Source organism: Camelus ferus, chromosome 3, assembly GCF_009834535.1.
Source record: "Camelus ferus isolate YT-003-E chromosome 3, BCGSAC_Cfer_1.0, whole genome shotgun sequence".
Classification (NCBI taxonomy): Eukaryota; Metazoa; Chordata; class Mammalia; order Artiodactyla; family Camelidae; genus Camelus; species Camelus ferus.
The window spans coordinates 80467648-80488430 of NC_045698.1; the positions used below are offsets into that span (position 1 = coordinate 80467648).

Here is a 20783-nt window from a genome sequence, read left to right on the forward strand (position 1 = left end):
CCCTTAGATACATTTCTTCCATTGAAATATCATAATAATCCTCTCAGACAGATTCGAATACTGTACCAATTTTCAGATGAAGTTTTAGATGAGAAACCTATGGTTCAAAGAGGTTAACTCATCCAAGTCCACAGAGCTAGGAAGTAGGAGAGGGGGCATTCAGTCCTGAGCGGCACACTCTAGAATCCAGGTGCTTCGCTGTGACGTTGCATTATCTGTACACGGTGGCATATTAATGTATATAATGCATAATGCATGTAGCATGTAATATATAGTATATAATGCAGTTATCCTAGAGATCTGGTATATATTCTAACTTATCATTGGAACCCTTCCTATTTGCTGTTTTCTCACCTTCTTTCCATTTTCTTGCAACCCAGGCCCCTCCTTTGTTCTAGAGCCCTCCTTATCCTCCTGCCTGGAGTCCTGCTACTGACCTGGAGTGCATGAAACTTGGTACTTTCTGACACACTTCCTAATGCTAAGTCTGGAAATTTCCCAAGTGTGGATTGGCCACTGCTATTGATGGTCCAAGGATGGGCCTGGTCTGTTTCACTTGTCTTTGAATATTTCCGTATAAATCCAGGAGAATATTTCTCCCTAGTTTATGTCTTTCACACTCTCTAACGCTTGATAATCTCCTTTTAATGAGAAGAGCAGACCCCCTTTTTGTTAGTGGTCTCTAGAGCAGGCTAAAAGCCTTGTGCAGAAAAAAAAAAAAGTGTTGGCCAGCATTTAATAGTGTTGTTTTTATTATGTTGATTAACTTCTATTCATGCAGGTAATCCTGTTTTCTCATACACACAAAGTTCTTTAAAATTTATTTATATAAAACGTACCAATTTCAAGAAAATAATAAGCACTTAAAATGAGAAAACAGGTACATGATGGTGACCAAAATTGTGAGGGAGGCATATGCGCAGATGCCATGTGCCTTCCTGCGTCGTGGACTGCCACCAGCTTCTAGATGACCATTGTCTGTGGGATCTCCCGGGCTCTCTGGATCATATTGTCTGGGAACCTGCCTGTCTGACAGTACTCCTAGCCATGTCCTGTATGGCTTCTCTGATGTCTCCTCTACCTCCATTCCAAATCCCAGCCACCCTTCCCCATCACTCACACAGTCTCTTTTCTGGTTCTCTGTGTGACAAGATATGGCAGCTGTAAGGGCTCAAACCGTTCCACCAGGATTACAGTCTGCGATCTCAGACAATGAACCATGACTCCCCCAAGTTATAAGCCCAGGCGTTCCGATGAGAAGGAATGTTGGAAAATGCCTTCTTATGTCAGATGAGACTTTGGAAATGAGAGAATGCACTGTGAGAGAAATGTGAGGTTTTATTTTTAATAGTATGTCTATTACAGATGGAGTTAAAACTAAAATAAGGAGATTTTCTCCTTCAGCGAAACCCAAAGCCAGTCTCGCTACAGTCTGGTCACCCCCGACAAAGATGAAAATGTATGAAAAGTTTTGACTGTTTTCATTGAGTTGGATAGCCAGGTGTTTTTGTATATATAGTGGACTTACATAGGAACACCAAAAAAGCAAGCAAAAAACGGCCCACAATTGCTTGTATGAAGGTCATGCGAAGAAAAATGTTAAACTGAAAAGTTACTTTTACTGTCATCTCTTAGGATTTTTCCCCCCCCTTTTTTTTTCAGTCTTTCTCCTAGAGTGAAATAGTTTTTCTAGATCTCTTGTTCTCCTCATACCAGGAAATACTATTGTTGATGTTCGATGTTTTGATTAGTATAATCAAGTAAAATTTGATGGTGAGCAGAATTGCGAAAGAGGCAAAATCTGTGTTGTAGCCATCTTGTTCCTCTGCTTTTAACTACGCTGACAGGTTCACGAGCCCCTCAGATGCAGGTATTCTCAAGCTGTTTCTGTGGGATGAAGATGCTGTAGATCAAAGGTCATGGACATGTGTTCTTTGTACTCCAGTCACCTACATGGGGATTTTAAAGAGCGGGAATGCGACAAGTAAATGATGGTCCCGTTGAAGCCTGCTCATCCCTTGTGTAGTGGCTTTGTTTTTACTGCTATTCAGGGAAAAAATTCATCCAGTGAACAGAATATACGTGAAGGTGTTAGGGGACTAATGTATTGTATCCTTTACAGGAAAATCTTTATGTCCTTTACAAAACTATGGTGTTGTTTCATGTTAAGCTATTGAGAAGAAAATGCAACTAAAAACGTTAATTTCATGTACGTATTTGAGACCCACGTGGCTCAGAACATAGCAGCCTATGGACGTTAATAACAGATCAGTAACAATCGTAAGAAAACTTAATTTTCTTTTTGGCCTTCTCAACTTTGTGTTCAATAATTTTGGGGTTCCTCAGGGGAATCTTTCCTATCTTTGTCCTCATGATCATCAGGCCTGCTGCTGGCCCGGCTGTTCATGCTGTTTTCTGGAGCCAGTAAGGTCCTCTAAGGCCCAATATCCTTATCTTTTTCTGATGCTAGAGGTTTTCAGTTCCTGTTGTCACGTGTTCCAGTCACAAGTCCCAAGTTAAAGAGTCCTCTGCTTCCTCACAGAGGAATATAGATTCTGAGCTTCAGAACGGTGCTCCTCAGTGAAACAGTGCTGCAGTGAGCTGGATGGTGGCCCTTCCAAAAGATAGACCCACATCCTGACTCCTGTCACCTGTGAATGGGACCGTACCTAGGAAAAGAGTCTTGAAGTTAACGGTCTGGAGATGAGACTGTTCTAAATTGTCCAAGTGGGCCCTGAATCCACTGACCAGGATCCTTCTAAGAGACAGGAGAAAAGACACAAGACAAAAGAGGAAGGCCGTGTGAAGATAGGGGCAGAGATAGGAATTTTTCTGCCACAACACAAGGGACATCTGGAGCTGGTGGAGTCAGGAAGAGTTCAGAGAAGGACTCTCCCTCAGAGTCTTTGGAGGGAGTGTGACCCTGGGGACACCTTGAATTCAGACTGCTGGCCTCCACCGCTGAGAGAATCAGTTTCTGTTTTGAGCCGCCGAGTGTGTGGAGATTTGTTAAAGCAGCCCTGAGAGTAGCACAGATGGACGTTTCAGACGTGGTTCCCCCTCCTGGCCTAACTCCTGGAGGCTGGGTTCAGGACATTATGTCTGATGGGTGCAAAATCAGTCCTCAGCTGAATGTTGACTCCTTGACCCTGAAACATCATATAGGCCTCAGTTTTTTCTTGCTTTAGGCTCACGTTTTTGAGTTTCTCCACTCAGGGACTTCCCTAAAACCTGTGAGGGACCCTGGGTGTCAGTACTGGAGGTGTCTCCCTAGCAGCCATGGTCACTGACCCCCCCACCCCGAACAGAGGAGTGCAGAGGTAGACACCTGGCTCTGACGTAGCCATCAGACTGAGATGGTGGTGTTGGAATCCAGGGCAGGCGGCAGATGAAGTGCTCCGCTGTAAATGCTGAAGTGGGTAGGACCACATTTCATGGAGTAAACTGAGGAGGAAAGGAAGTGTCTGCAGATTAAAAAATAAAGTGGAACCACAGATCGGAGACTGAAGCATGTCCCCAAGGCTGTCGACTTTCTGGTCCTTCCTGGGGCCTGCGTTTTGGCTGTATGTTCCCAATCATGATTGTAACAAGTTCGCATTTTTTTTTTTTTTTGCTTACCTAAGCTTGATTGGGTAATACTATTTGCCATGAAGGAGTCCTACGTCATGAGCAGACCCATCCCGGGGCCTCCTCAGTTAAGCCTGAGAGCAATGAGGCTCACAGCGGGTTTTTAACCACATTATCCCATTTCAACGTTACTCAGGAAGATGACCTTCGAGGCACAGGAGCTTTGACCCCAGCTGGAAATAGAAAGATACTGAACTTAGAATACGCTCTGGTTTCCCAGTGCTTTCTGCTCAGTACTATCCTGTTTTATAAAACAGACACTCAAAGCAGAAGTAAACAACCCCAGCAGGGTCTGGGTGATGAAAGCTGCTTCAAAGTAGAAGGTTCTGAGCAGGAGGTGTAATGGGACCAGTGTATTTTGTGACTACATTCAGGCCAGACAGCAAGAAGGAGGGAGTTGAAGCAGGACGGGGAATGGCCCAGGCTGAGAGCTATTAAGACCCGTCAGCCCCGAAAAGGATGACAGGGAGCACTAAAGATGTAATTGGGCACCTGATGTGAGGAGCAGTCACAAATAAGCCGACAAAGCCGTAAGTAAGCCCGAGGCATCCAGCAAGGATTAAGTACCATTAGCTAACCTGTTAGCTTAGAAGTATTTGGCTTTTATAAGACAGTTTTACTTGAACTCAGGCATTGACCTATACCAGTTAACTCTAAATGGAAAGCAGGCTTTGTGGTTGCATGTTTCAGGTTTTAACATTTCAAAGAGTTTGGAAGCACAAATGATGACTTTCAGAAGACTCCTGCGATTTCTGTCATAGTCATTTTCAAACCTAGCTCAAATTCTTTTTTTTTTTTAGCAATAGAATTATTAGTCACTACTTTCTGCTACAGTCTGTTTTTCCTCTCTAAGCTTAAGATTTGTAGCTGCTTTCTCCCAGCAGGAGCAATGAAAAAAATACGAAAACGAATATATGTATATATATTGCATGACTGGGATATTGTGCTGTGCACCAGAAATTGACACATTGCAACTGACTATACTTCAAAAAAAACCAAAAAATCCTCCCAGTGATTTGGTCATTCAGTCAAGCAAGGATGTGCCAAGCATGGTTCTAGGAGCTTAGGCTATATCAGTGAATAAGGATTCCTGTCTTTTTTGAGTCTTTGGAAGTATGTTCAAAAGGCAAAGTGCTGTGGAGCAGGAGAAGGGGTGGGGAGTATGAGTTGCAGTTTTCAGTAGGGTAGCTTATTGCTGTTTTGATTCACACCCACTCTGCTGATCTGACGTCAAATCTCCCTGATTCTACCCTTCGGTTCTGCTCCTCCGCAAACCGCTGTTTTAGGATGGAACCATGCTCCTGAAGTTAGGATTCCTATTTAAATCATTAGAATTGAGGTAACACTTGCTAAGGGCTCAGGATTGGGGATATTTAGCACGTAAAGAAATTCCCAGCTGTGAGGTTGATATAATATTGTCATGTGTTACTTGCATTATTATCATTACTCCAAAGCCTTGCAAAAGAAAAGGGCAACCTTCTTCCCTCTTGATCATTAGGATTTACATTAAGCATGCTGCCTACTTACCCTCCATTCACCTTATTAGGAAAATAATTCACAGTAGAGGAAGAAGAGTCTATCTTACATAATCAAGCTGGCTATTTCTGACATTTTTAGCAGAAACGAAAGAACTAAGTTACCTGTTTTTCAGAAATAAAAAGACTTTTCCATTTATTCTGTTGCCTTTCTTGGCTTCTCCACCTTCTGAAGAATTGGTACTAGCAGGGAACTTCCTTTGAAGTCAAGTAAATGAATCCTTGAGATTGCAGAGTATGAACTGGCTTAAACTTCATTACTGGGAAAGCCTTTCTACCTTTGAGTTCTTATCTTGCCCTGGAGGACCAGCTGTGTAATTTTCAAGGCTCAGTGCAAAACGAAGATTTGGAGCCCGTGTTCAAAATGAGGAATTTCAAGATGGCGATGGCAGAGCATTAAATCAAATATAGGACCCCACTGAGCCTGCCATGAAGCTGGCCCTGTCTCCTCTCTCACCTCTGTTTGAGTCAGTTGTTCACTTGGTTTAAAATTTGTAGGAAAAATTCAATATGATCAAAATAAACGGTAGCACTTTTCAGCCTTAGTTTAATGAGAAAAACTTTGTGATTGCGCTTAAACTGAGGAAAAGAGCAAACAATTTGTAGGATGTATGAAGTTGAGAAAACAAGCCCATTTTATATACTGTAAATATGTAATTAAAAGAGAAAATTATTTTTAAAAAATCATCTGAGAAACAGTCTTTGGAGTACTACTTCAGTACTTAATAAACACAATCATAGCTAAATTATCTGCTTAACCAAGCTTCCTTGGTCGACATGTATTGTGCATGTTCTAGGAAGTACAGGAAATAGGAAAACAGAGATAGGAAAAACTGGATTGTGAGATCTAGTTCTAGGCAGGAAAAAGGTGAGAAAAATACTTTGCTTTATGCAAAACAGATACAGTAATTACCTACTGAAGGTGTCTTTCCTGATTCACAACTGTCATGGTCTTGTTCATCATTACTACCCATTTATATTTAGGGGTGTGTCACTAATATGTGATATGTTCTGTGTCCCTTGAGATAAATCTTCACATTTGTTAGCAACTAAGCAGCGTCTTCAGAGGAAAGTAAATTCATACTGAGCAATTCGGGTTCTGCGAGACATGCAGAGGTACATGCTACTGTGTGCATATAGGTCGTCATATACACGTATGTGTTAATGCACATATACCAACTGCTGAAAACATATTTCAGAGCAGGAATAGGGAAATGATGATTCTTGGGCCAAGTCTGGCTTGCAGCCTGTTTTTGCAGTCATTTTATTGGAATCTAAACACACATCCTCCCGTTCATTTGTGTCTGTGGTGACTTTGCATGAAAAAGGCGAAGCTGAGTGGTTGCTGCAGACTCCCTTTTACCTGCAAAGCCTGAATATTTGCTCTCTGGCTCCTCACAGAAAAGTCTGGTCGCTATTTTTGAGTCATTTAACTGATGAAATATTCCTTAAGCAGATGACTAGTCCTACAAAATACATGAGTGTTAATTCACACTAATTTTTATTTATAAATGTATATGACAAAGCAATATTTTTTTCAGTTTAATTAGCATAAAAACAGTGTTGAAGTAAGTCCTTTTTCTGTAACTATAACCAACAAAACTAATACTTTGTATTCTGGACACAATTGATGAGATTTCTGGTTTGTCATTTTACTGTGCAGGGTGGCTAAGAGGTTAACTGCACAGTTGTGTATTTCCCATTTAAAATCTCCATAAGTACTTTGTGTGTGTTTAGAACCTGGACATAGTGGTAGCCTATCCAGGGGCCTTTTGGGAACAATTTTGCTTTAGTGTCTTAATCAGCCAGTCATGGTATATTAGCTTATGAATATATTTCCTTATTACAAACTTTAAAAATTTTCATAAATCATGTGATTTACTTACTAGCAGAGAATGAACTCATGAGCATAAGTTTCAAAAAAAAATGAACAAACAAGCTAAGTAGAATTTAATTTTTCCACAGATGTTATTTACTTAAGATAAAAATCAGCCGGTTTCCCAAAGCAAATTTAAGCATACACACAGTGAGAGAGGTGAGCATATTTTCTCAACCAACGAAAAAAAAAAAAAAAAAGTAGGTAATAATGTATGTTTTACATTGTTTAAACTGTGAGTAGATTTGTAAGTTCTCTGAGAGACTATTTAAATTTGGACTTGTAGAAAATCTTGGGTATGGAATCACCATTTGGTATTTTTATAGTTTTACAAGTAAATTGATAGCATCTCCCCTTTTTAAAAGATCTTTATAAAACAATAAATACTCCTTGGTAACTATAATATTAACTATAAAGAATGATACCCACCATGCCATTTAAGAGAAAGAACGTCATTATCTGTCTTGTTTCCTGTATGCCGCTCCCCATCAGAACCTGTTCTCCTTTTCATCTCAGAAGCATGGATAACCTACATCTTGTGTTACTCAGCCCCTTTGTGTCCTTTCTTAATGAGGTATAACTGACATACACCATCACATTAGTTTCAGATGTACAACAATGATTTGATATATGCATATATTGTGAAATGATCACCACAGTAAGTTTAGTTAACATCCATCACCATACATAGTTCAGAATTTTTTGTCATGAGAACTTGATAAATTTGGGTCTGTTAGCAACTTTCAAATATACGATACAATATTGTTAACTGTAGTCACCATGCTGTTTATTAGACCCCCAGAATTTACTTATTTTCTAATGTAAAATTTGTACCCTTTGACTCATACCACACCATTTCCCCCACCTCTCAGCCCCTGGTAACCAACTTTCTATTCTATTTCTATGAGTTAGAGTTCACATATAAATGAGACAATATGGTATTTATCTTTCAGTTTTGCCTCATTTCACTTAGAATAATGCCCTCAGGGTCCATTCATACTGTCACAAATAGCAGGATTTTTTTTCCTCATGATTGAATAATACTCCATTATATATACAACAACTTCTTTATTCATTCGTCCATCGATGGATACTTAGTTTTTTTCCATGTTGTGGCTATTGTAAATAATGCTGCAGTTAACATTGGGGTACAGATACCTTTTTGCATTAGTGTTTTTGTTTCTTTTGGATAAATGACTAGAAATGGAATTACTGGATTGTCTGCAATTCTATATTTATTTTGAAGAACCTCCATATTATTGTCCATAGTGGTTGTACCAATTTGCATTTGCATTGTAAAGAGGTCTGGTTGCTCCACATCCTGAGCAACACTTGTTAGAAAGGCTATTATTAAAAAGACAGCAGGTGTGAGGTGATAACTCGTTGTGGTTTTGATTAGTTTTGCTCTGATGATTAATGATACTGAATGCCTTTTCATGTACCTAAGTATTTTACTATATTTTTTGTATTCCTATTTTATTTTTTAAGTATTCCTAAGTATTTAATTTTTGATGCTATTGTAAATTTGTTTCCTTAATTTCTGTTTTATATAGTTTATTGTTAGTGTATAGAAATACCTGATTTTTGTATGTTGTTTTTGTATCTTGCAACCTTACAGAGTTTAAAAGAGTTTTTTTGATGGAGTCTTTAGGGTTTTCTCTATATAAGATAATACTATCTGCAAATACAGTTTTACTTCTTTCTTTCCAACTTAAATGATTATTTCTTTTTCTTGCCTAATTAGTTGTTAGGACTTCCAATACCATGTTAAATACAAGTGGCAGGAGTGGACATCTTTGTCTTATCTCTCATCTTAGAGGAAAAGCTCACCTTTTCCCTTTGGGAGTGATGTTAGCTGTGGGCTTGTCATATATGGCTTTCATTATGTTAAGGTATGTTCTCTTTGTACCCACTTTGAGAGTTTTTATCATGGTGAATGTTGAATTCTGTCATACAGTTTTTCTGCACCTATGAGATGATTGTATGATTTTTAACTTTAATTTCGTTACTGTGACATACCTCATTGATAAGTGAGTGTTCAACCATCCTTGCATTCCTGGAGTAAACCCACTTAATCATGGTGTGTGATTCTTTTAATGTATCGTTGAGCTGAGGATTCAAAAATTAAAGAACTGAATCTTTTTGTTGAACCCTGCTTAGATGTTGGTTGTGTCTCCAACATTTGTGGTGAGGCAAGCAGCCTACTTTGTTGCTAGTAGTTGAGGGTGTACCGGGACCTATCAGTGTTCCTCAGGGGAGGATCTCAATAAGCATCTAGATTCAGGCTAATTAGTTGTGCATCCTCAGGCAACAGCTTAAAAGTATGCAAATATATTTATTTCAGGGCAAGACTGGGAGATGGGTATTTCTGTCTGTTCCTTCTCCACTGAGCTCTGGGCTGATAGCTGGTTAAGAAATGTTTCCTTGTTTGTTCTCATTCCATTGAACCCATGAACACAAGGTCTGCTGGCCCCCAGAGCCAGATTGTCAAGGGGTATGTCCTTTGGACAGCAGCCACGAAAGCCAGGATGACAGATATGTGAACAGGCTCCTTTCTTGGAGATACTGGTGACCGGGGTAAGGCAGAGGAAGGGTGTAATGTGGTACCTGCTATCTTCAGCACTTTTTAGTAGGCTCCTAGTTGTGTGTTAAATTGGATGCCTGCCGCTTGGGCTGAAGCTTTAAGTAAGCAAATAGGCCTCTTTCACAGGAAGATGGGGCACATTTCAGTTGGCTGCCTCTGTGCTGGGCCCTAAGGATAGCCAGGTGAGTCCATGCAAGCTCCTTAAGAACTCACTTCTCAGTTCACTACACCTTTGTGGGTCTTGTGAACACAAGCTCTGGCTTTCAAAGCCAGATGTCTTGGCAGCTTGTCTATCAGGTATAAATTTTACAAGCTGGGGTGCTAGATGAGGGGTTCATATTCTTAGCTCCCCCAGGAGAAGCTCATAGTTGTGAGTTCTGATTGTGGGTTGCTGTGCTGAGGGTGGGGTTTATGGCAAGATTGTGTGTCAGCCTCTCCAGCCCAGGTTTTCATTTCTCTGGTGTAATCACACAGGAGAGCAATTTCTCTGTCATAACTGTGAGTGTATGTGGTGAGAAACTGCACAACTGTCTTCCCAAGTAACTGTACCATTTGATATTCCTGCCAACAATGTACTAGAGGTCTGATTGCTCCACATTTTTGACAGTATATGGTATGGTCAGTATTTTTTAATTTTAGGCATTCTCATGGGTGTGTATTAGTATCTCCACTTTAATTTGCATATGCCTTACGGCTAATGATATTGAATATCTTTTCATATGCTTATTTTCCATTTATATATTCTACTTTGTGAAATGTCTTCAAATTTTTAGTTCATTTTCTATTTTTTCTTCCTTGCTGTTGAATTTAGACAGTCTTTTATTCTGATACAAGTATTTTATCAGATATATGATATGCAAATACTCTCTCCAAGTCTATGGCTAATCTTTTCATCCTCTTAATGGAGTCTTTCTCAGAGCAAGATTTTTTTTTTAATTTTAGTTAAGTACAATTTATTTTTTTCTTGCACAGAATGTGCCTTTGATGTGATGTTGATATCACTTTTATTGAATTCTTTTTAAATAATATTTAAGACTAATTCATGCTTGTTTTAAATATTTGCTTGTTCTTTCGGTAATCTAAGTGTCTAACATATTACTTAAAATGAATCACATTATTCAAGTTCATACAAGATTACTATCTACGGGCGCTGTCAAATTAAATGTGTATAAGGATCTGCTAAAGATTCTTTCTCTGACTTTGTTCTTCTATTTTGAGGTTAATTTGAATATGAATTTTCATGGCTTTTTTGGAAAAGATCTTCATAGATGTATATACCTATGTAACTACCACCTCTATCAAGGGAAAGAGCATTTTAATCATCCCAAAGAGTTTCTTTATTCTGTCTTTCAGATGATCTTCACTTTCATAGTCAACTACTCCTTATTTCTATCACCATAAATTAGTTTCCTCTTTTTTTTTTTTTTTGAACCTCTAAAGTAGAATTATGCAGTAAGTATTTTTTTGTTATAGCTATTTTTTTGGCTCAGTCTTTAAGAATCATCTATCCTGTGTTGTGTGTAAGTAGCCTTTTTATTGCTGAGTTGTATTCCTTTATATGAATGTAGCACAAAGTGCTTATCCCGTGGCCTATTTATAGGCATTTGGATTATTGCCGGATTTTTTGCTATTACCCACAAAAAAACTGTTGTGAACATTCTCACACAAACATTTTTATGGACATGAGTTTTCATTTCTCTTGGGTCAATACCTAGGAGTGAAATTAATAGTTACAGAAAAATGTTAACTTTGTAAAAACCGGCCAAAGATTATTTTAAAGTTTTCGCAGCAATTTAAAACCCCCACCAGCAATGTATGAAGGTTACTTTCTGTGCTTGTAAATAAGACTGATAACCTTTGATTCTGCTTGCCCTCAGAAACGGTTTTCAGAATGTTCTTTGTGTCAGTGGGTTCTTTTGATGCTCTCAACAGAGATAAGTTCTTGCTAAATCAAGGAAGGAGGGACACAGCCAACACTACAAGTGGCTCACAGAAGCGACGGGACTGGAGGGAGTCACAGTAATAGGCTGGTGGCAGGGATGGAAATTTCAACCACCCTTAACGATCGAAACACCAGGCAGGAGGATCTTACTTATCTTAATTGTGTCAGATAACTTGCCTCTTGCTTAGGGACCAACAGGGCCCCCAGACATCTTTTCTGCTCGGAAAGTATTAACTCAACTATTAAGAGGAGCTGTTAGGAAGGGGAATTAGATCTTCTGTAGGCAAACCCAGTAAACAACCATTAAAATCTTCTTCCGAGTTGCCTCATGGCCCTGATGTAATTTGCGCAAATACCTTGCTTTTTGTTTTTGCTGTTTTCTGACTCATTGAATCGGAAATGAGGGACACTCTTGGCAGACCCCGTGTTTGCCAATGGACATAGCGAAAACTTTCCTTCCATGTTAGTATCAGTTCTTTGGCAGTCTACTCCAGCAGAACATATGAAGGTAGATAATCTCGAGAATGTACTGCTTTGAGGCTTTTAAGAAACTTCTTCCTTTTCCAATTTTTTGACTACTATATAGGAATTAAACTTACATATAAGAGGACATGACCCCTTCCGCCCTCTGCTTCCTATTTTATTATTCCTGGGTTGTTGAAACTGTATTCCTCCATCTGCCTCTTAGCAGTGGGGCTGTGACTAACCTGGCTGGCTGGTAGAGAGCTGGTTACTGAGTTAGGGGACAGGCAAAAGAGTAGCCCAACCAAGGGTCTCCCTGGCTTCTTTCAGGATGGTGGATCAATCTGCTTTCTGCTGGTGAAGCCCATTACCAATAATTAATCTAAATTCACTCCATAGAATTTGTAGCTCCTCCTCTAATTTTTACTGTTTTCCCCCCACCCAGTGTTAAGAGTTTTATCTCTTTCAGTGATTTTATTTTTAGGTGTTAACATCAGAAAATTGGAAGGGGTATCGATAACTGACAAGTGTTTTGAGTTGAATGTGCATTTATCCCAGATTCTATATATTAGATAAAATCATTAAACATCAGTTGTTTAAAGAGTCTTATCTTCTGTACCAATGAGTGGTGCCTTCAGGATTGCAAAAGAAAGTTGAAACCTAGGTTTCTATGTGGGAATCATCTACAGCTTGTCTGAATCATCTGCAGTTTGTTGCTTCTCTGGAGAATGCGGTCAGTGATTCATTCATCAAACTTACCCTCACGTAGGCCTGTGATCAGCTCTCCTTGACGCATGAACACCAACCATCCGTAACAAGATACTGGACTCCAGTCTGAGGGAGAGATTTATTTTCTGAAGAGTAACTATTTCAGGTACATTCACACAATTACCTCAATCAAATGGTGTGTTGATGTCATTGTCTTCCTTGTAATGGTATTTAAATCTGTTCTAGTTAATAACAGAAGTCTGATGCTGCGTTTTTTCTTATACGTATACATTGCCAAAGAGGTTTAATCACAATGAGGAGGGCTTCCTATAAAATTGCTACAGAAAGGGCAAAAACCAGACCGACACACTCATAACAGAGTGGATGAGGGAACAGCAAATGAACAGTGAAAAGCCAGGTTTCTGTGATTTCTCTGACTATTCATAAGTAGCTAATATAATTTGTTCTGGTGCTGAGGATGATCAGAATCTCTGTCTCTAAACTCTTGGACTGAAGTAAGCGCTAAGCAAAAATAAGAGACAAGCTACAACTCAGAGAAGAATTTAATCCATTCATCAAAGTTAATCCACATGAATAAGTAAAGCTAGGCCTCTGGAAGAGAGAAAATGCATTTCATGTTTATCTTTTTCTCTAAGTATAAAGTCAAATGCACGGGAAGAAACTCAGTGCATGTCATTTGTGATGCTTTTGAAGTGTTTTCTTGAGACTGCAAATGATTGTTTTGTATCTTAGCATCAAGCTTTCAGAGTAGTGGTTGTTTATTTTGGAAATATTTTATTTTCTCTTTATCAAAGAGGAATAAAATAGTGATTGGCTATTGATGACAAGAATGATGCTCCTTCCAATGGAGACATGACCCAAAATGCCCCTGGGTAGCAAAGTGACCTCCGAGGGGAACTTACTAAAAACGTTTTGGCATCTAACATACCACGTTGGAGAGCTACTTTGGTAGGAATCATATCGGATATCTAGCGTTTTTTTTTGCACAGTAATAAATAATGAAAAGCATCTGACTTACTTCCCTTGGAAGAACTGGAAATGAAGGCTTCTCTGAATTGAATGAAATCTGACAGGGACTTCCTAATCCTCTCCCTCTAAATAACTTCCTGTGAATCTAGGGTTTTGACCCTGCATTTGTCTACTTTGTGTGAGCTTCTGAATAGAAAGATGCTATCAGTTAAGTCTGTGATACGAGAATTAGCTCACAAAGACAAGGTTGCAGAGGATTTTTGTGGCCACATGTTTCCATAAAATCCACAACTGTACAGCCCGGGCATAGAGATAAGGCTGATCTTTTTAAAACAAGAATGTATCATTTATTTTTTTGTAAAGGTTTTTAAAAAATTGTATTACTGTGTAACATAGGCAAAATTATTTAAGTCGATACATTTTTTCAAGAGTTTCACATGTTCTGATTCCTTCCGCTGCCCATCACCTTCGTTCCTCCAATGTTTGAGTCATAATCTCCAAGGCAGCCCTTTCAAAAAGAATTTTTGCTCAATCAACAGTTGCCATGTCAGTTCATAATTCTAGTTGGGCTTCTTTGATCTCCAGTGGAACACGGATACATTGCAAAAACTGCTCACCTGGAATCTTTGGGATCCAAGTTCCTCAAGCAGTTTACTTGAGGACTGTTACATATTTGGAGTCAGGGAAGATGGACCTGCCTGGTTCTGAGTTTTAGACAGTCTCTAAACATGAATTAATTTAAATCATATTTGCCCCTAAGCTTATCACACCCTAGAACAGTACTGATACATGGGATATGCCAATATGTAAGATAAAAAAGTTTGACCGTCAAGGTTTTCGTAGTTGATTTAGCAGCGCTGTCTTGTAGTTCTTCCCCACAGACCTGACATGGAGTTCTGTGAGTAAAAGAAGCCAGATAGTTACTTGTAAGGTGCACCCAACGATGCAGGTCCACAGAAAAAGCCCCATCGGGCCATTTATTATTTTCAACCAACTCTTGGGAATCTGAGTACTAAAGTCAAGCTAAAGAAACACTTTTTACTTTTGTTCTACTTATTATTCAATTATTTCAAATGGCTTTTGGAAACCCTCTGCTTCATTTGAAAGTATTCCTTTGACCATGGTGCGTGGTGGGAGGGGGGCTTTCCATTCCAAAAGGGAATAAATGCAAAAGACTTAATCCTAATTCATAATATCTTAGATTGGAAAGCAGCCTTTGAGATCATGAGTCTAATCTCTTCCTGAAGATAATCACTGGGTCTCCCTTCCACATTCACAGTGATTAGAAACTCATTATGTTTCAGAGGATCCTTCTCTGTGGGGAAATTATTAGCAGTCTTTGAGATTAAATCTGCATACCTGTAATTTCTACACCTCAGAGCAATATAAAAGATGATTAATCATTTTACATAAAATAGCAGTTATTTTAGGGCCCTTCATGTGTGGGAAGAGAGGTGGTGTGCTCACCTGATAACAGGACACAGCTAGCTCGAAAGTATATAACCAGGCCTAGCTGAGTCTTGAGAAAGCCTATTGAGCACTTCAGGAAAAGATGCTATTTACCGTTTATCAAATGCTTACTCAGTGCCTGGCATCAAGCTAAGTATGCATTGACTTAAATATAAAACTTGGTAGAACTTGAGCCACAAAGTAACTAAGTGACAGGGTTAAGGTGATACTGCCAGGAACAAAGAGACAAGGAGCTTCCACTAGGTTCTTTGGCCTTTGAACTAACCACCCTCTTGATCACCTGGCTGTGCCAGCACACCTGGTCCTCAGGGAGTAAGGGGCAGAAAATAGAAATGGTGGCCGTCAGGCGTTGAGGGTCAGTTCTAGGGCTGGTGACAGGCCCAGTGTGGGTGGAAGATGGGATGAGGCCCTTTGCTAGCCAGGTCACTTGGGGTCTAGGGCAGGGCAAAGCCAGGTAGGATGGTCTCTTCCACGGTTCCCCTTGCTCCTCATCTTGCCCATGGAGCATCCTGAATACAGGAGGTCAAGCTGGAGGTGGAGGACAGTTGCCTGAAGAGGCCGAGTGGCCTGGCTGCAGGCACGTGGAGTGCTGAGGAGGCCAGTAGGCGTACAAGGCCCCATCCTGACCCTCATGTTCATTCTCCTCTTCCACTTGAAACCAGAACATCCAGCCTTTCTCCAGGAAGTCTGAGACGGAAGAAAACAGGACTGTCACCTTGAACTAGCTAAAGAAACAGATCCCGTCTGATAGACTCACTGCTCTATTCTGAGTTTTCAGTCCTGATACCCTTACAGACCTGAGAACTGACTAAACTGACTGCTTGGTGTGTATAAATCAACCGGTTTAACACTGTTCATTAAGTCTGACCATCTTCGGAGGGTCCCTGACCGTCCCATACGGATACATTGTCTTGGGCAGGTCCACGTGATGCTGTCTTAGTAGAGACAGTAAAGGGAACACTAGGAGCCCCAAGGGGCCATTTTCAAGTACTTGATTTTGTAATATTAAGAAATAGACAAAAACTTTTGTCCTGGGTTCGTCTATGTTGATTTTCAGGTGATTACTCCAGCCTGTGTGCCTGCAAGATTCAATGACAGGGTAAAAATTCTTGTTACTTCTAAATATTGACACTAGTAAGTAACAAGTAGTGCCCTATTTGTAGGATATTTTGTTTCTAAATCTATCACAGGGACAGACTTGGGTCATATTAAGCTTAACATCTTACTGAGATTTTAAGATTTTGGTCCCAGATAATACATGTTGCTTTCTGAAGAGTTTATTCACTGGTTATCTCAGTTTCAGTTTTCTTAGAGCAGAACTGAGTGAATGATGTGAGGTTAAGAAATGATGGGGAGGTCAAAAAGCACTGGCATGGGGAAGGGGAATTGATGCAGGGAAGGAAAGACAGAAAATACATATGGAGGATTAAACCATCTCCCATAGTGGGGTAACTTAACTGCATTGAGAAATGCTGGAAAATAGTGTGAAACACAGAATTACCCTGGCAAGGAGAAAAGAGGCTGGGGTATTTATATCACTGTCAGTCACTGGCAAGGACTACCTTGCACTGGCAGTCCTTAGGTACCACCCTGCTTTAGAGATGGAGAGGCTGACTGTTGAATGTCTGGTCAGGCAAGCATAGAAATGTTATATGGGTCAGGAGAAATTGAGGGAAATGCATTGAACACATTAAATGTGGTATCTGAGAGGGAAAGTAGTCAGTGGTATTTCTCCATGATGTATATAAATAAATAACTTTTATAAATACTTCTATTTATATTTGTCTACCACAGGTCTTCAACACTTCATTGTTACCAGAACTGCACACAGTTTTCTAGAACTATAATTTAAAATAAGTTTTGGTCTATACCAATCTCTGAAGATTTCTGAATGCTGAATCTCTCTTCTAAAATGTTTCTCCCAGGTTTGTTAATTTCATTAATTTACATGTGCTTGGTATCTAATTTGCACCCAGCACAGTACTAGGTGCTTACAGTATTAAATAAAGGAGCTTATAGTGAAAGAGTTTAAGTATTTCAGTTACAGCGTAAACTGTTTTAAAAATAAGTGTATATGAGGACTGGATAAAGAAGTTGTGGTATATTTATACAATGGAAAACTACTCAGCCATAAAAAAGAATAAAATAATGCCATTTGCAGCAACATGGATAGACCTAGAGATCATCATTCAAAGTGAAGTAAGCCCGAAAGAGAAAGAAAATAATATTAACAAGTACCAGTTGGAGAGCTTCAAATCTATTAATTCATTTAAAGATAATTTACTTAATATTAAAATGATTCTATGTGGTAGTAATAGTATCATTATTCCAGTTTTAGAGAGAAGCCCCAGCGAGAGCCATGACCTTGCCTAAGGCCACATAGCAGTGAGTGGAAGTGCCAGGATTTGAACCCAGATCACGATGGCTAACCAGTGTATTACTGCCTCTCATTAAAATGCAATGGGTTTATCTAAGTGTTTTATAAAAGATTACACCCACTGTTGCTTCCTTGGTATATTACCTGTGAGTGCTCTTGAAAAACAATGACAAAAATGTTACTTGGGCAAAATATTTATCAGTCAGTCTATTCGGCTATTTTTATACCATTATTACCTCATACTTCAATGCAGCAAGTAAATTGATTTTCATTGCTGTGAATACTTGGATAAGCAAAACAGAATCGGGGCTTTGCTTTATCACTGGGGGCATCTGACCCAGCACCTGTGTCCATTTTTTCATCAAACACTTATTATTAAAAAATTTCTTTTTAATTAAGCTCTGAAGGCTCAAATGCATGAATGCTGCTGGTTGAAAACATATCTGTGCTGGGTTTTAACCTTTCCTTGATGCTCATGTTTGAATATACCCATCAAGTTGGGCAGTTCGGCCTGGAGAATGCAGCTTTCAGTGGGGAGGGTGAGGGGAGAGCATAGACCAGTGGCAGGAGTGAGGCTTGCTCGAGATTCCTTGTGCTTGTGTAGGAACACACATTAGAGGCTGTCCCAGAGACCTATGCACACACAACTGGCTTTCCAAGTTTTATTTTAAGATTTTTTTTTTAGTGTTCTAAAGAAAATGACTGCCTCATTAGCATCCAAGGACAATCGGGAACATGTAGACCAGCTGTACTTTAACTTCTCATATTTACATCAATTAGACTCAGAGATGAGCTAGCTGGGGCATACTGATGGCTAATAAGCTCCAATTTACCTGGAATGTCCTATATGCCAGGCCCTGTTGTAAGCATTACCTCATATCAACCCTATGAGGTCGGAACTACTGCAACCCCATCTTAAACAAAGGTTCAGAGACTGTTAACTTGCAAGGGCCGTGTCATTGGTAAGTGTTGGAGCGAGGACTTGAACTGGTGGGGTTCTAAGAGGAGTAATCGGTGACTCTCTGAGGACACAGTGCCCATTCTCTTGTCTGATGTTGGGAAAATTTCCCTTCGCTCTGAATGGGGCAATGCCACCCTCAGAGTTCACCTGAGATGTACTTTTCCCTCCCCTGCTCTGGAGCCTCTTGTTGGGAATTGGTAAGTGTTTTTGAAGTTAGTGTCTGATGCTGCTTGAATAAGTCTAGCAAGGGGCTGGGAGAACCTAAAGACTAGGCTGCCTAGAATCTAGATGGGGGGTGGTGTGCCTCTCAGTCAGACAGGGGTCAAAGGAGGCAGCACGGCATGTCCTTCCCTGGAAGGGGACTTGAAAGAGGATCTCCCTCATGAAATGCCACACCTGCAAATCAGACTGTGCTGATGACATTTTTGATCATACCTTGGAGGAGCACATACAGACCCTTTGTTTGAATTGTTCAATTTTTGACACGACCTTCCCAGAAAGAGAAGCAAATCTTTGAAAACCATGTGTTCTGCTACACGTCCCAGCCTCTTGGATCTGTACAGTACACAGATTTTCTAGAGTAGTACCTAGAGCTTCTGTTAGGAGTTTGGACCCAAGATCCTGCCGAACCTGAATTATTAGGAATTTACTTAGTCCTGCTATCCTGTAGGTGGAGTCATGTCAGTTGTCTGAAGCACAGTGTTAAGGGCTGTGACTTCCATCCTTGAGGGTTACTACCTTTATAATCGCTGAACTCCAGCTGTATTAGCCTCTCACCTAAAGTGCCCATTCTTCTGACGGTCTCCAGCATCAGGGCACTGAGATGCACCTGACCTGGCTGCTCACATCAGGCCTGATTCGAGTACTAAGTGAGTTGTTTTCCAGGTCGTGCCACTGACATTCAAGGTCAGTTCTTGAGTGTGTTGGTACTCAGTCCTCAGCCCTAACCCTGGGAATGACCAAAAGAAAAGGAATACACAAGCACACAAGAAGTGTACAGTTGCAAAGCCTAGCAGGGCCCACTGAGACCAGTGGAAATGGAGAGAATTAAACATTGTGCATCTAACCACAGAATTCAGTGAGAAATCTTAGAACTATTGTTGAAAATGTAGATACAACTGATGACGAAATGCTGTATAAAAATAAACCGGATCTATAACCCTAAATTAAGAACTTGGAATTGGAAAAAAGGCTGCTTAATGAGTGGTGATCAGAGCAGCTCAGGAGAACCCCCAGGCTGACTTGGCAACCCCACGTCTCATTGTGGTGGAGGTGGAACCAGTGCTTTTAACGGAACCCAAAGCAGTAGGATAAATGCCTATTTTGCAGGGTTGCCCACAGTCTCAGTCTGACATTTTCTTTGTCCCAATTACAGCATCATTCGGCATTGATGGATAAACAGAGATCATACTTTGAAGGTGCTCAGGTTTACAGTGTATCATCTTCTCTGCTCTCCATCTTCTCATTCCTCCTCTTGGTATTTCAGAAGCCAGAGGGCGTCCTCTTGATCTCAGACCCAGAATGTGTGTATTGGTGGCAGCTGCCAAGGGAAGTAAACAGGACATAGCAGATGTGACAACAGCTGGAATGGACTTCATTCATTTTGAAACAGCTTTTCAAGTGAGGCTCAGCCAAACAGCACTGCAGACCTATTCATGTGTTTTCCTTTGGTTAGTTAAAAGTACAAGAAATTTATACTTGAATTAGAAACTCTTAAGAAATGTTTTAACATGGGATGTTTTGATCTGAAGAAATAGATTTAAAAGGGAGGGCTTTCCTAGCATGCCTCGTCCCCGAGGCATATGTAATTGTCTTTGTAGCCACTGACCCTGGTAGAGCTTTTCCTACGGAAGTTTTCCTAGTTAGAATGTAAGCTGATCTTTTCGATCCTCAGTTTCCACATCCCTTCACCTGGGGCTTGGAGAGCTAAACCTGGGCTCCATTCAAACAGACGAAGGAAGGAGGAGTTCTATTTAATTGGTCTGGGGTTTAGTCCAGCCACCTAGATTTTAAAAGGCTCCCCAAGTAGTTCTTAGGTACAGCCAGATTTGAGAGCCACTGATTTAGAAAGAATTCTTGGAGGCAATGATTCTGCCCTGTTGGTGGGGAAATTTGTAATCCTCTCCCCTTGCATGGTGAGGTATATTGACATCAGCATGTGTTGGAAACTAAGCAGAAGGCTTAGGGAGGGAGACTTAAGATCCAAAGCTGTCTCCATCACTCTGTCTCTGATTTTGGGAAAAGCAACCTC

General features: G+C 40.1%; 1 non-coding gene across 1 annotated transcript; it reads right to left on the reverse strand.

The window, feature by feature from the left end:
- Positions 1-14579: 14579 nt before the first annotated feature.
- On the reverse strand, positions 14580-14709 carry LOC116662859. Its single transcript, XR_004318948.1, has one exon. It is a non-coding gene; the product is annotated as a small nucleolar RNA SNORA18 (small nucleolar RNA).
- Positions 14710-20783: the final 6074 nt, after the last annotated feature.